Source organism: Myxocyprinus asiaticus, chromosome 27, assembly GCF_019703515.2.
Source record: "Myxocyprinus asiaticus isolate MX2 ecotype Aquarium Trade chromosome 27, UBuf_Myxa_2, whole genome shotgun sequence".
Classification (NCBI taxonomy): domain Eukaryota; kingdom Metazoa; phylum Chordata; class Actinopteri; order Cypriniformes; family Catostomidae; genus Myxocyprinus; species Myxocyprinus asiaticus.
Window position 1 is genome coordinate 19,886,714 of NC_059370.1, and position 16,220 is coordinate 19,902,933.

Sequence of the window (16,220 nt, forward strand, 5' to 3'; positions counted from 1 at the left end):
TAAAAGGCTATTATGCTATAAATGTGGTTTATGAGGAGATTTCTAATGTCCCCATAATTCAAATCATTTAAAAAAACATACTAAACAATGTTTTTTTTTGAAAATGTAAAAATGAAGAAAGTTTTTTGTGAGGGTTAGGTTTAGGGGTAGGGTTAGGGTTAGGTGATAGAATCTATAGTTGGTACAGTATAAAAATCAATATGTCTATGGAGAGTCCTCATAAGGATAGCCGCACCAACATGTGCGTGTATGTGTGTGCGTGTGTGTGTGTGTGTGTGTGTGTGTGTGTGTGTGTGTGTGTGACGTGCATGTGTTCTTTTTGAGAGGAAAGTATGCAATTTGTGATAAAGATGCAGTACCCAGTGGAACAGTATGGGGCTAGGGGCTAAATCTGAGGAATAAATATATATATTTTTAGGTCAAATTTTATTAATACAGTAGATCTACAAAAACTATTTAAAGCTGCATAACATCAAGAAAGTCCAAAGGTAAAAATTGGTTCTTTCCATTTGAGTAAAAATTGTCCAGTTGAGACAATGGAAGGAACAATTTATTTTAAATTGTCATTTCTTTAAAACCATTATATGCATTCACAATTGGGAGTCATGTGATGCTATGCGAGGGTTGATCACATGAAGGCGAGCTTCACTTTAACTTTAGCTACAATTATACTTTTAAGCAATATTAACTGGTGAGAACTGTGATAGTTTTGTTTCTTAATCTGTGCTGGGTGTGCAGGATGTCGAAAAATTTGAAATCGTCGGCCTGTGGGGAAATTAAAAAGCACTTACGTTCTCACACGACAGATGCCTCGCAGTATCAAGATGGCAGGGGTCCAGTCAATAGTGACAGTGAGCCTTATGACGTTGGTCGGGATATCTTGAACATTTATGCAGCACTAACAAAAATTTCTACCGACATAGAGGGCCTCGCGGAAATACGTTGAGCCACCATGATCACAAGAATGGACGATGTTGAGAAGCGAGTTGAGTCTCTGGAGTCGGCCAAAAGAGAGCTGCAGGCTAACCTGCCGGTCACCAAAGCTGATGTGGAATGGGTGTGGGAAAAACTAGAGGATATGGAAAATCGGAGCAGATGTAATAATGTTTGTTTTGTTGTATCTTTTCTTAAGAGTAAAACATTTGATAAAGTGTTCCTTCAAGAAACGCACCTTTCTCCACAGGAAGCTGAAAATCTTGGCAGGGCATGGGGTGGGCATATGTTTTGTTGTGCTGGTTCGATTAAGAACAGGGGAGTCATCACATTGATAAGTAAGCATTTACAATTTAGATGTCTCAAACAGATTAAAGATAATTTAGGAAGAATCATTATTGTTTTGGCTGAAATAAAGGGGCAAAATCTGATTTTGGCTAATATTTATGCACCCAACGCTGATGATCAGAACTTTTTTACAGATCTTGAGGGAAAGCTACAAGCAGCTGGGATCCTTCATGATATGGTTTTGGGTGGAGACTTCAATCTTTTAATGGATCCACTCCTTGATCATAGTGATGCAAAGGTGTGTAGACCCTTTTGAGCAGGGGTGTCAAACATACGTCCCGCGGGAAGATTTACGGAAAAAATAAATAAGTAATGTTTGAAAACATTCACGTTGATTTAGCCTGTAACTTGGGTAAGATGTATTCATACTATTATTTTATTAGTAACAGCAGAACAGATCAACATTTAAATTTGTGGTGTTGCATGTAGCTATGTTATAGCTTGCATGATTATTGGAATTTCTTTTAATTACGCAAGACATTCAGTGCTCGCAGTGTCACATGTATCAGCGAACGCCACACATGTCTGAGAGTGACACAAATTCCATGACCACACATTCCCACAGTGAAGTTTCTCTCACAGAAATAATGACAACATGGACAGGTCCAAGGATAAATATTAGATGTAATAACTGCTGCATTGTTTCCATCCCATTGAACTTTTACTCATTTTAAGCAGGTTTCAATTTCTTGGAATTTATGTTCAGTTTCAGATGGATTATTGAGGCTAAAGCTCCAGCCAAAGAGCGAGCAGTTCTCTTTTTTTCTTGTAAATATTATTGCCTGATTCCCTTCAGCTAATTGTGTGTGTATTTGTGATGTAACCTCTGCTTAATAAAATTTGTTAATTCCATGTTTTTTTCTTTTTGTTCAGAGTAACACCCACCAACCCGACAAATGTGGATATTTTATGCGCAGTGCTGAGTTATTTCTGTGGCGGGTGACACTTGGGTGATAAAATTTCTTGGAGTGACGTGACAAGAAATGCTGTCAGACACAAAGACATGCATTTGAAGAAACTCATTTGATTATATTTAGAAAAACAGACAAAAGAATATAGCCGCTGATGCACGTATCTGATTCGCTGTGTATTCAGATGCACTATGCTGCCCATAAGCACAGCGCTTCTCATGGAACACACGCATGCAGAGTGCTCACTGTTTCTGCTGTTTCAGTCATCTGAAAATAGTTTGTAACTGCAAGAACAGTGTCATCCATGATAACACTGCAAATGATTTCAGACCATCTCAGGAGGTGCTTCAAGTTTAGTTCACTGAATTTCCACAGAGCAGTTCACGTTTACACGCATTGTGAATGTAACATTGCTTAATTCCAAACATTTGTAGCTGAATACATACACATACAAAGCAAATGACATGCAGTGACATTAATGAATTGTTATGTGTGTCATCATAATTCACTACAGCTTCAAAAGTGGTGTTTTACATACTGTCAGTATCCTGTCACTTTGTCAGTCATGTTTTTAGTGGTGACAGGATCCTGACACTCATGTTCTGTTTGTGTTTTCATGTTTGGAGCGTGGTGTCTGGGTCCTAGTTTGGTTTCTGTTCTGGGTCGGGTTCCGGACACTCATGCTTCATGTCTCGTCTTTTGTGAGCACGTGGTTTCAGGTTCGGTTCTCTTGCCATGTGCTCTTCTGTCAATCTTGTGTGCTGTGTGAGTGCACATTGCTGTGTTTAGTCCTTCATCACCATGTGCACTCGTGTCTGTTTTAGTCTCGTGTGTTAGCATGTGGCTTTGTGTTTGTCTGCCATGTGCTTCCCTGACCCCACCTCCTCGTTAACCTCATCAGCTCCCTCAGTTAGTCCTTGTTATGTTAATAGTCTTCACCTGTTCCTCATGTGCCCTACCTGTATATATTGTGCTCCTTTTCCTCTTGTGTTTGTTGGATTGTTTTGTTTCTTATGTTGTTCAGTTGGTGTTTGTTTGTGCTGTCTCCCAGTCTGGTTTGTAATCTTGTCTTTCAGTTAGTTGTTCTTGGATAGTTTGTCATTATTTTTTGCTTTTCAGTTTTTCTCCCGTTTGTATTTTATTTAATAAAGTCTTTATTTTTTTTCCTTGTTCCTGCAATTAAGTCCTCATTGCTGACTCATTCCGTGGCGCATACCTTTATGAATAACCAAAGGAGCTGGTGAAATTGGGCATTCATGGGCACTGTGGCTGGTGGGCAATTTTATTTTATTTTTTACCCCAGTGTTAGTTATGAAAATGGCATCTATTTTCCTGTTCTAATTTTCCTTTGCTCCCTTGCTGATCTGCCAGCATCACTAAAGAAACTATATTTTACCCAAGTTATGAGATTTTCAGTCTGAATTGAATGTGATGATATAAAGGGTGCACCGTGAAATAACACCAAACAGTGCGCCTTTTCTATTGCGCTGTGTTCACTGGCTGTACTCAACAACAAACATGGTTTAGTCCGATTCATGACTAAATGACTCTTATGAGCTGGTACGTTTAAAACAGTGATTCACCAGTTCTCATTTTGAATCAGTCTGACGAATCCTTCAGAGAATGAATTTACTGAATTACTCGGAAGGTCTGAATGAATATGTTATTTTCTATAAGTTGCTCTCAGTCATGTTGAAATGTTTTGTGTTGATAAAACATGATAATATGATAAAATCTTGTTAAAAATAATTAAGAATTTTGATTCATAATTCTAAAAGCTATTTAAACAGTTAAAGAAAAAAATATATATATATATATATATATATACACACAGTATATATAATTTATAAATATGAACTATGGTCCCCATGCAATGTCGCTTGGTCCAGTCAGTCCTGCGACCCAAAATGATTTTGAAACCCCTGCTTTAGAGCAGCATTGACACAAAAGAAGACAACACCTTTTTTCATCAGTTCATAAGATTTACTCGAATAGATTTTTTTATATATCCAATATTTTAATTTTAGTTTCAGATCATGCTTTGGTGTGTTTAGAGATGTTGCCACATATAGAGAAAAGGAAATCATTTAGATGGCGCTTTAATACATCCCTTCTATCTACAGTACCCAGCATTTCAACAAATGTTAAAGATAGTTAATACTGATAAGTTAATGATTATGTAGAAACCAATTGGTCCTCAGTGTCCTCTGTGGGCGTGGCATGGGAGGTGCTTAAGGCAGTTCTTAGGGGGCAGATCATACAATATGCCTCGTTCATCAAAAAGATAAAAACACAGGAATTTAGAATTGGAAAAGAGTTTTAAAAGTGATGAAACAGAGCTGAAGGACCAAATGTCATCCAATGGTCTTAGAGAGCTGACTCAGCTAAAGTATAAGTATATACTATTTTGTCACAGAAGGTAGAGTATTTGGTTATTCAGGGCAAGACATATTTTGAGTCTGGGGACAAGGCAGGGAGACTTCTTGCCAGATACATGAAACTGAGAACTGAGAAAACTGAGTAATGCAAGTGTCTGCAGAGCCCAATCTGGAAGCATGCTGGACTCGCACGCACATTCATGCTTCAGAGATGACGTGAAACACAGTTGCATGTGTCCGATGAGAAGCATGTTCGGAACGCGAAATTAATGTAATTGAATTTGCTTCGGCGGCTGCCGAAAAATGGTCAGTACCTGAAAAACCCTGTTTCTTCAATTCTCTCAGTCTCATATAAAGTCTCTCCGCCTTCCTCCATTTCTCAGACAGAATGTGTACCACGTACGTGTTATGTACGCGGTGGCGGTTTTGCATAACTGCGATACAAACGATACTCCAAAATGTTGGCAAATTTCTACCAATGTATCCTGTCTACCGGTATATCGCCCACCCCTACGGTAGTGGCAGTGCAAACTAATGGATTCATTTCAGATTTGTTTTCTCTTGGTAGGGGAACCCAGCAATGCTGTCCTCTCTCCCCTTTATTGTTCTATCTTGCCCTGGAACCATTAGCAGCCACAATAAGAAAAGAGGATGATTTTCCTGGTATTGTTGGAGGTGTGGTGCATAAACTTCTAGTCTATGCAGATGATATAATATTATTTGTCTCCAACCCTAGTAGATCTATGCCTAGCCTCCATAGGATTATTAATTATTTCTCCAAATTTTCAGGATATAGGGTGAATTGGTCTAAATCAGAAGCTCTTGCTCTGACAGCATAGTGCCCTGCCATGGCTTTCCAACCTGGCGCCTTCCAATGGCCCAAGAAAGGCATTAGGTATTTAGCCATTTTATTTACAGCAAATATGAGAGATTTAATTTTGAGGAGGGGGGCCTGGGTAGCTCAGTGAGTATTCATGCTGACTACTACCCCTGGAGCAGCGAGTTCGAATCCAGGGCGTGCTGAGTGACTCCAGCCAGGTCTCCTAAGAAACCAAATTGGCCCGGTTGCTAGGGAGGGTTGAGTCACATGGGGTAACCTCCTTGTGGTCGTGATTAGGGGTTCTCGCTCTCAGTGGGGTGCATGGTAAGTTGTGCGTGGATCGTGAAGAGTAGCATGAGCCTCCACATGCGGAGTCTCCGTGGTGTCATGCACAACGAGCCACGTGATAAGATGTGTGGATTGACTGTCTCAGAAGTGGAGGCAACTGAGACTTGTCCTCTGCCACCTGGATTGAAGTGAGTAACCGCACCACCACGAGGACCTACTAAGTAGTGGGAATTGGGCATTCCAAATTGGGGAGAAAAGGGGATTAAAAAAAAGTTAATTTTGACCTATTCATGAAAAGTTTCTCGTGTGATGTAGATAGGTGGGCTTCACTACATTTGTCTATGGCAAGGAAGGTCAATGTTATAAAAATGAATTGTATCCCCAAATTCAATGATCTACTACAGTCTCTCCCTCTAAATGTTCCTCTTTCTTATTTTAAACAATTGATAGAATATCTAAGTCTTTTATTTAGAATGTTAAACGACCTTGGTTGCATTTCAGAAAGTTACATAGACCAATTGACAAAGGAGGTTTAGGCCTCCCCCAAAAAATGTGTTATTACTAGGCTTTTAATCTCAGACACCTGGCCCATTGGTTACTTCCACCTGAGAGAGCCCCTCCCTGGTACAACACTGAACAAGCGGTCCTTACCCCAATCTCACCATTGGAGAGAACCAGAATTGTGGTGGTAATTGTAAATTCTATTCTTTGTGAATTATTTATTTTCTCTTTGTTTGTTGATTTATATATATATATATATATATATATATATATATATATATATATATATATATATATATATTTTTTTTTTTTTTTTGTTTGTTTGTTTGTTTGTTTGTTTGTTTGTTTGCTTATATGTGTGCATGGTGTAATTTAGGCTTTGACCACAGGGATATTTGTCGAGGGACAGGGTGGGGTTGGGGGAAATAATGGGAGTTAAGTTGATTCTGTGTATATATGTTTTGTTTATTCCATATTTCACTTAAGAATCAACAAAAAAACTTTATATGCAAAAATATAATTTTTCCTTTTCATTTGGTTTGTTTTTATGTTCTTGACAAAGTCACAACGTTTGGGTCTGGTACCAAAAACTATGCAATATTTATAAATTATTCTTTACTTGTCTCGGGTCAAAAATAACCCTAAAGGGTTAAACAAGAGACTGGGACACGAACACAGCTAAATAATTACATTGTCAAAGCAATAGAAAAAATATATTTTTGAGCAAATATTGCAAAATTTAACCACCTTGCAAGTGTGGCAAAAAAAGTCATTTTGGATGCTGTATAAGCTAGGAAGGCCAAAATGTAATTTCAGCAGGAACAAGTGAAAAGTATCTCAAAGAGAGAGCCAAAAACTCTACTGGTGTTTCTGTGCCAGTGTCTCTAAGGGACAGCAAGTCAGTACAAATGACATCACTACGTGGACAAGCAGTGTACTGTGGGGACTCTAAACAACAAGATTAAAGTTGTCAGAAGAAGAACTGAGGCAGTGGTCAGCATTCAACACACAATCACCCAGTCTGAGAGTTTCTCTTCGCTCAGTAAGACATTTCATCTGACTAACAGCTGAACAAGTAGAGCTGAAACATGAGAGAAATTAAAATATTAAATTAATGTTAAAACTATCTGAGCAAATAAAGCAGAACCAAACTCTCAAAGAATTTCTCAAACCTGAGGGAAAATTTACAATAATTGATTCTGAAGAATCATTCTGTACAAAAATATCCACAAAAACATAACACAATCCTGCTTTTTATTTAAAAAAAAAAAAAAAAAAAAAATCTCTAGAAACGCATGTCAGTGTCAAGTTTTATCATCCTCTCAACTGCATTAACACATTCATTATTACAACTGCAGACAATAAGATGCAGAAAATAAGATGCACTGAAGCCAATCATCATGATCCACTGACAGCCTGCAGAGGGCCATAGAAGTCTCTCTTCAAGACCCTGAAGTAATGATCAGTCTTTGCCAAGGATGAGTCAGCAGTTCACTACATCACTGCCTCATCAGCACATATTTCCTTTATCGCAAGCTCTCATATTTCAGCATATGATAGCAGAGTCTGGGAGTAATTAGCATAATGGGGGGTTACTGAGCAAAACGGCCTGTCCATAAATGAACACTACAAACATGGCAGTGTTAACTGCAACAAATTTTGCAACCCATGATGATTTAAGATTTCGTTTTCAGTCGCTTAATATCAGTGGCGGGCCGTGCATTTAAAGTCTAGGCCTTCAGTGTGATTCATGCCATTAAGAAAACACAGTTTCACAATGAATAAGACACCCTATGCCTTTGGGCATCATACATTGTCACAGCCAACTAGTAATACCAACTGACATTTTAAAAACACGTCCACGCACAAAATCCAGAACTTGAAATGACACTTAATGCTCAAGCAAGCCTAACTTGAACTGCAGCATGACTGTTTTGTGAAATGAACGTCTCCCAAACAGACATTCAAAAATCATAATTTTTCATATTAATCTATCAAGGAGGTCTATAATACCTGGAAAAATCGATCTAATAATATATGCGATTTAAATGTTGCTTGCAATAAATTTCATTTCGTCAGGGTACACGGTTATGCTGCATTCCATTCAAGTTGGATGAGGGATATTCCTACTTGATATCTCTGACCATAAATGCATTCCATTCCCCGATATTCGGAAGATGACGTTTAAGGAAACAAAACTGCAATGCTCCCATTAGCTTAGCAGGGGTTTGACTCTCATTAGAGATGTCTCCTAGCAACCCAACTGATAAACAATGCTGCAGCGCTAGCATTTGTGCTTCAGGTGTACGATTATCTAAAGAGATTATAATGTTTTATATATCTGTTTCTGCAGGCGTTTGTTAAACAAGCTTTAATAGCATGTAATGTGGAAACAAACTCATTTATCGATATTACTTAATAAAGTGAATGTTTATCACTTACTTTGTATCTCTCCCTGAGTGTCGACGTGTTTGTGTGACATCATGCCCCTGCATCTCGGCGAAATCGGAGTTGAGAATTTCTGCACGAGCATACAAGTTGTAATTCTGACTTCAAGATGTATTCCATTGCACTTTTCCTAGTAGGAAGTTGGAAAATCCGACTTTCCGAGTTGAATGGAACACAGCACTACTTTTCAAAACTTGATCTGACACTGAATGCTCAAGCAGCCTAATTCACACTTAGAAAACTCTTTTTTGGAAATTGGAAAGCACTTACCAATTTGCTTGAAGTGAAATTCAGTCCTCCTTTCCTGTTTAATAAATTAAGCAATCGCACGATCATGCAGAACATCTCGTGTTTTTAAATCCATAAGAATCTCTTTCTCAACGGCAATAGCTTCTGGGGACGTGACGTCAGCAATGCAATGCATGTTGGGACTTTAGGACACGGAAGCTGTGGTGGATACTGTGTTGTATTGGAAATAGATGGTATAGTTTGTATTATACAGATATGTAACAATGGTGAATGCTTGTTGTGTAATTAATTGCCATAATCGCACTCACGACAGGCGTGGAAACTGTATTTCAAATGGAGTGCGATTTTTCAGCTTTCCCGCCTGGAAACAACACGTTGGATCTCAGGTCTCTGAGTTAAAAAAGCAGCATCGCATGGCATGGGTAGCAGCAGTAAGATGGAAAAACGTCACTGTAACACTTCTCAATGAAAGAAGGAGGCGAGAAGCAGATTTCCTGGTTCAGGTAGGCGTTTTATTCTCCTCACTGCAGCAGATACACTCTTTCAGGGTTTTCACTCCGTTCAATAATTCACTCTCATAAATAAACAAACTTCTTCACAATAATAAACTCTCAACTTCGCAATAATAAACTCTCGGCTTCACAATATGATCTCTGGTACCCAGGCTCTCTCTCTCGTCTACTTGCGGTGTGGCTCTTTTTATGCTGCTCTCCCCGTGCTCAATGAAATTAGAGACAGGTGTTAATAATAATTTAGCTCAGGTGTAAGCGCCCTTACTGCTTTCTCTCTCTCCGGAGAGATGCTTGACCACACCCCCATTCCTGGAAAGGAAGTCGGCGACAGCCATCTGCGCCCCCGGTCTGTGGACCACCTTGAACTTAAACGGCTGAAGAGCCAGATACCAATGGGTGATCCGTGCATTGGTATCTTTCATGCGGTGGAGCCACTGGAGTGGGGCGTGATCGGAACAGAGGGTGAAGGCCTGCCCCAACAGGTAGTATCGGAGAGTGAGGACCGCCCACTTGATGGCTTAACACTCCTTTTCCACGGTGCTGTACTTAGTTTCCCTCAACGAGAGCTTACGGCTAATGTACAGCACCGGGCGTGCCTCCCCCTCCACCACCTGCGAGAGTACGGCCCCCAGCCCCCTGTCTGAAGCATCTGTCTGTAAAACAAAAGGGAGAGAATAGTCAGGTGAATGTAAAAGCGGCCCCTGCAAAGTGCGGCTTTAACTTGCGTGAACGCCCACTGACACTGCTCCGTCCACTGGACTGGGTCTGGAGCTCCCTTTTTAGTGATATCAGTCAGCGGGCTGCAGCCTCTCCCCCTCTCTCGTCATTATAACGTGGAGCTGTCGAGGATGGCCCCGGCTCCACCTCCCCTGCCAGAGCATCGCACATTGCACATCTCCCTAACTTCATACAGGACCCATCCGCACAAATTCCCTTTAATAAAACTTTAAAATCAGGCCAATCAGTCCCCAAAATCAGTGGATGGGTGAGGCAGGAACTAACCACGGCCTCCACTCTATGCTTTTTCCAGGGTCACCACCGGATACTTATGAATATCCCCGTGCACACATTTCACCCTCACCGTTTTACTTGTGCCCAACGCCTCGGATTGAACCAAGCGTTGGTGGATAGTGGTTTGATTACACCCGGTGTCCACCAACGCACCGACTCATCCCGCTACTGTCCGGGGAAGCCCAGCTCGCAGCTCAACAACTGCCAGCGACAAGCCTCCTGGCTTACAGAGACTTAAAGAAAGCCATCCTGCAATGGGTTGGTCGGAGTCCGTAAGAAAGTTGTCAACTCTTCCAGATCCTGAAGCTGGAGAGCTCCAACTGCCTGTTTGCCTTTGCCCGGCTACACGACGCCTGCCGAAGATGGTTGCTAGCGGGGGACTGCGGCGTCGATGGGATCATTGACCAGGTGGTACTGGAGCAATTAATACATCTACTGCCAAAGGGGACGGTGGAGTGGGTCTAGTGCCACCGCCCGGCGTTGCTGGAGGAAGCCGTCCGGCTTGCGGAGGACCACATGGCGGCGATCCCGAGGGCGTAAGAGCCCTCCCACTCAAGCCCAGTAATTAAAAAGAACTATAAATACAAAAACACACTTGTGCTCCAATGTTTCAGTGTGTGCAGGAGGCACAGAAACATGACTCGCTTTCTGAAGGTGCCTGACTGAGTCCCACACAGCTGAGGTGGAACCACTGGACTGCACAGTTTTCGTTGTCACAAGCCACCATGTCATCCTGGTCTTCAGGCCCTCTGCAAATGCACCAGAGTCTTTTTATGTTTTCATGTGCCTGTGTTCTTGCCCTTTTTATATGAGATGGCTGTAACTCTGTTGAAACAGGTGTCTTTGTGGAGGCTGGTCGGGTATAGTAACAAGACACAAGCTCAGGTAGTGAAACTTTGTGGAAGAATTCCTGTGCCCACTTTAGAAGTGTTTTCCAGTAGTCCGCATCTGGTAAGACCCGAACCACAGCACAATCATTCGCCGTCCACACAACAAAGTCACAAAACTGTGACCCAGTAACAAAGATCTGTGTTTGTACTTGGCTGTAGTACTTGTGTGTCTGTTTCAAGTGTAACTTCCCATCAGTTAGCTGGAGACAGAAGTTGCTGTCATCTGCACAGGCCTGCAGGATGGAGTTGTTACGGTACTTAAATGTGCATTTAATTTCCAGACAGCCTTTCCCACAATATGTGCAATGAATGAGCCCGTCAGGTGATGCCCCAACCTCAGGAAATAATGGATTTATTATGAATCCACATTGCTCCACTTTCAGGTTCCTGTGCTGGGGTGCTGTCAATGTGACATAGGTCTGCCTTGCTGTTTCTTCATTGTCTATCCCCCATCTGATGGCAGCTGAGTTTGCTGTTTTTTTGGGATAGCACACTCTTGACACAGTTGATGTAGCTGGTTTGTCAACACAAGTAGACATAACGGCATGCATATTGGAAGCTGTTATACTTCCTGCTCTTAATGTGTACCAAGCAGGCGATCGATGTTGCAGTCTTGTCTGAGCTTCCACTGCAGCTGCCTGTGTCTCTGTTACCGCTACCAGGTGTGTGATGATGTTGCAATGCTGGAGCAGGACAGGTAGTTCGCATCCATCCTTTCCTGGGTCACGAAGGTGCAGTAGGGACTTTGGTACTACATGTGGCTTAACAGGGTCTGCATAATGATGGTAGTACTCCTCAATCCCAGAAAGACAATCAGCCTTGCTGTGAGTGTGCAAAATCTGAAGCGGGGGTGACAGGTCTGAAAGTCTGGGCTTATGCCCACAAGGACTCACAGAGCCAAAACGAGTACGTATCCCTGGCATTCCTCTCTCCCCATTGATGCACTTGTCGAGTGCCACCCTCTTAGCTGCACTAGAGGAGAAGTCAATCTTGTAGCCCGCTTCTGCTTGGACCTTATCAACACTAGCAGGTATCATCCAGTAGGCTGGAACGTCATTGACAGTCTTGGTCCCCCATATCCAGACTGCTGCTTCAATTTTAAACAGGAGAGCCCCAACATGTGTGCAAGACTCTGCTATGCCAGCCATGCATGTGCAGTGCGCACACTCCACTTGGCCACTGGAGCTGAGGATCAGCCATGGCTTGAGTGGAGGTTCATTTAGGCGTTGAAATTGCAAAACCTAAGATATAAAAATATACTGAAATAAGTATAAAATGAATAATAAAACACAATAAAAATATCTCTAATCATCTATATGAACAGGGCTCACACTAAACATCAAACTCAGAATGTAGTCCAAAATGTGCAGAAACAAAAAAAAAAAAGGTTATAAGTTTGAAAGTTTTAGTTTAGTAGTTTTAAAAGCTAGAATTTTGGACAGACAGACAGACAGACAGATAGATATAATGTGCCCAAAATGTGGCCTAAGTGAAAAACAAACTGTCATGACTAAATGTGCTGCTGATGAAAATGATGAAGTTTAGAGTGGTGAAAGAGGTGTGTGTTTGTTACATACCTTTGTGCGAACAACCGTTTCTGGTCGTTGACACGGAAAATCTGCAGGTCCTGCACCCATCCATTTGTGAACTGCAGGTGGGCCTCGAGAGATTTATAATTTCTAAATTGCTCAAATGTTTACGCACTGACGCCACAAACAAGGTAAGAAAACACATCCGGGAATGTTACGTGCAGTAGCTCCTTAAGATCATCGGACCACTCTTTGTGTTCGTACGGATCGAGCCCGTTGATTTCCTTGATTTTTTGTAAGTACTGCAACTTTGCTTCCTTGTTGAGCTTTTCTCTATATAGAATCTTGCACTTGGTCTTCGTTTGGTCCATTATTGTTTTTTTTGTTTGTTTTTTTCTGTTTATTATCGCTGTGTACTAATATCTGATAACTGATGAGCGTGTCCTAAAACATGGCGGCAACTACCCAGAATGCAATGCGTAGTGGCGTATTTTCCCAAGCTCTATATCAGCAGTGATGACAGCCAAGACAGCCAAATCAGCAAGATTTCGCACTTTTCGCTCTTGAATTACGTACATCAATTAAAGCATGACTGCGTCACTCAAAGCTAGAAGACCTCAACTGGGACATATTCTAAAGATCACACCCACCAAGAACAAATAAATCAATCTGACTGGCTGATGAATCTGACAATCTGACTTTAGTTGCTCATTCATTTGCACTGTTGAGGGATTCTGTGGAAATTCTGAAGGCCTGACAGGGTGGAGCTCAAACTCACATGCTGCTTCGGGCATGCGATTTTTGAAACAGTTGTCACACTTTGCTTGTATGCTTACTTTATGGAATAAATTCTGACTGGATAAACTTTTTGTTTTTCTCTATTTGTTTATAGATTAATTAAGAGTGGAAAATGATTAAAAATACATAGGCAAAAAGGTGATTGAGAATGAAAGGATTAAAAATATTTATTTATTTGGCATGTTAGGCCAGCAGAGAAGGTTTTGCTGGCCCTGAGAAATCGCCACTGATTAATATGACATATTGTAGGCAATTGATTTTCAATGTTTTGACAAAAACTGACAAAAAATTACTGGACAGTTTCAAAGAAAGTGACATATGGTAAAGGACAGGTTACATGTGAATTCACAACAATAATGGATCACTCTGAGAAAAAAAAATAAAGACTAGCTACTTAACCACTGTAATAAGGAGCCATCCAAGGTTTTACCTGTGATTATGGCATTGCACTGTAAATATAAGGGCAAGAACATAAAGGGGTTTAACATTCTGGACATCCAAGACATTTTATGGCTCCAAATTATGGACAAAGTTTTCCTCCTGTGTAATATGCACTCACCGACCACTTTATTAGGTACACCTGTACACCTACATATTCATGCAATTATCTAATCAGCCAATCATGTGGCAGCAGTGCAATGTATGAAATCATGCAGATATGGGTCAGGACCTTCAGTTAATGTTCACGTCAATCATAAGAATGAGGAAAAACTGTGATCTCAGTGATTTAGACCGTAACATGATTTTTGATGCCAGACGGGCTGGTTTGAGTATTTCTGTAACTGCTGATCTCCTGGGATTTTCACGCACAACAGTCTCTAGAGTTTACTCAGAATGGTGGCAAAAACAAAAAACATCCATTGAGCAGTAGTTCTGTGGATGGATACGCCTTGATGATGAGAGAGGTCAACGTAGAATGGCCAGACTGGTTCGAGCTTAAAGAAAGTCTACAGAAACTCAGATAACCCCTCTGTACAATTGTAGCGAGCAGAATAGCATCTCAGAATGCACAACACGTCTAACATTTAGGCGAATGGGCTAGAACAGCAGAAGACCACATCGGGTTCCACTTCTGTCAGCCAAGAACAGAAAGCTGAGGCTGTAGTGGGTCTATCATCTGTGTACCTCAGCAGAAATCCAGATTCATCTGACCAAGTTATGTTTTTCCAGTCTTTATTGTCCAGTTATGGTGAGCCTGTGCCACTGCAGCCTAAGCTTTCTGTTCTTGGCTGACAGAAGTGGAACCCGACATGGCCTTTTACTGTTGTAGCCCATCCACCTCAAAGTTCTACATGTTGTCAATCATCCCACGGTCTAAATCACTGAGATCACATTTCTCCCCATTCTGATGGTTGATGTGAACATTAACTGAAGCTCCTGACCCATACCTGCATGATTTTATGCACTGCACTGCTGCCACATGTTTGGCTGATTAGAAAATCATATAAGTAGGTGTACAGGTGTTTTGCCTTCAAATATTCATAAAGATTATTTAAATGATTAAGAGCCTGATGAAAGGAAAATAATATCTGTTATGGAGTAGGAAACCAAAATTTTCACTAGCACAGTCACAACTCAGTAAAGTGGTCTACTCATGGGTACAGTCAGACTATTATAACTAGCTCTATAATAACTAAATAGTACTAATAAGTCCTAATAACTAGTTCTAATAAGGTGTTAATTAAATTGAGTTTTATTCAAAAAGTTTCAGATACTTAGACTATATAACAATCACTCAGAGTACTGAGATACTTTAGATACCTAACATGTACTGTAAATACTCTGGTATCTATCAAAATACCATAATATTACCATCACTTTACCATGGTACTGTCACAACTGGCTACTTTTTTTGAAGGTCATTGTGAGAAACTTCAACAACTTCATTTGAATACTTTATGTCTATAGATGCTTTGAAAATGTAAAAATACTGCTCCAGAAGTCACCAGAATCACATTGTAAAAAAATAAATAAAAATAAAAAATCACAAAGGGGAACATGCCACCCGAACCCTGCTACATAATAAGGAAGCACTATGTGACTTGATAAATGATGAAAGGCTAGAAATGCCCCTTGAATATGGAAAACAAAATATATACATGCTTATTATATTTTTCATTATTTTTGAACATCTTTGTACTTTTTTGGGTTTGTAATTATGATGTTTTGAAATCCTACAGAGGCCCCTGGTCCGAAATATCCCACGATCCACAACATGAAGTTTTAATAAACTCAAATATGTATCTTCTATACAAGTTATTATTAACAGTAATGAATTAACAGTAATCAAACAGTAAAAGAATTCATACTAAACATAGCCTAAATGTATTAAAATATACTAAATTAAGAATACTTTAAGAGGAAAATTGCATTTCTTAATAAATAAACCCTGACAGGGAGATCAGGTCTTGTATCACCTTGAAAGTGTTTATTTTGTGATAACAACTGGATGACTATACATCATCCCACTTATTACACTGCTACTAACCAAATAAATAAATAAATGGACATGAAATATTGATTTGCGTTTAAGTTATGTAATTATGTTAGAAGAAATAAATCACTGAACAGCTGAAATCCACTTCCAGTTTGTGTTGGAGTTCT

The 16,220-nt window shown here is 40.4% G+C and overlaps 1 protein-coding gene across 3 annotated transcripts in view; it reads right to left on the minus strand.

Moving 5' to 3' along the window:
- The window catches only part of chrnb5b (cholinergic receptor, nicotinic, beta 5b), a 35,844-nt gene that overhangs the window by 5,683 nt on the left and 13,941 nt on the right, over window positions 1–16,220 (minus strand). Inside the window, exon 1 of one of the 3 annotated variants that reach the window (XM_051658049.1) lies at window positions 9,654–9,698. The exons of 1 other annotated variant lie outside the window; for it this stretch is intronic. The gene's annotated coding sequence lies outside the window, so the exon portion shown is untranslated. Of the gene's footprint in view, window positions 1–8,897; window positions 8,964–9,653; window positions 9,699–16,220 lie in introns of those variants that run through there. One more of the 3 variants, XM_051658050.1, reaches the window with a different exon arrangement.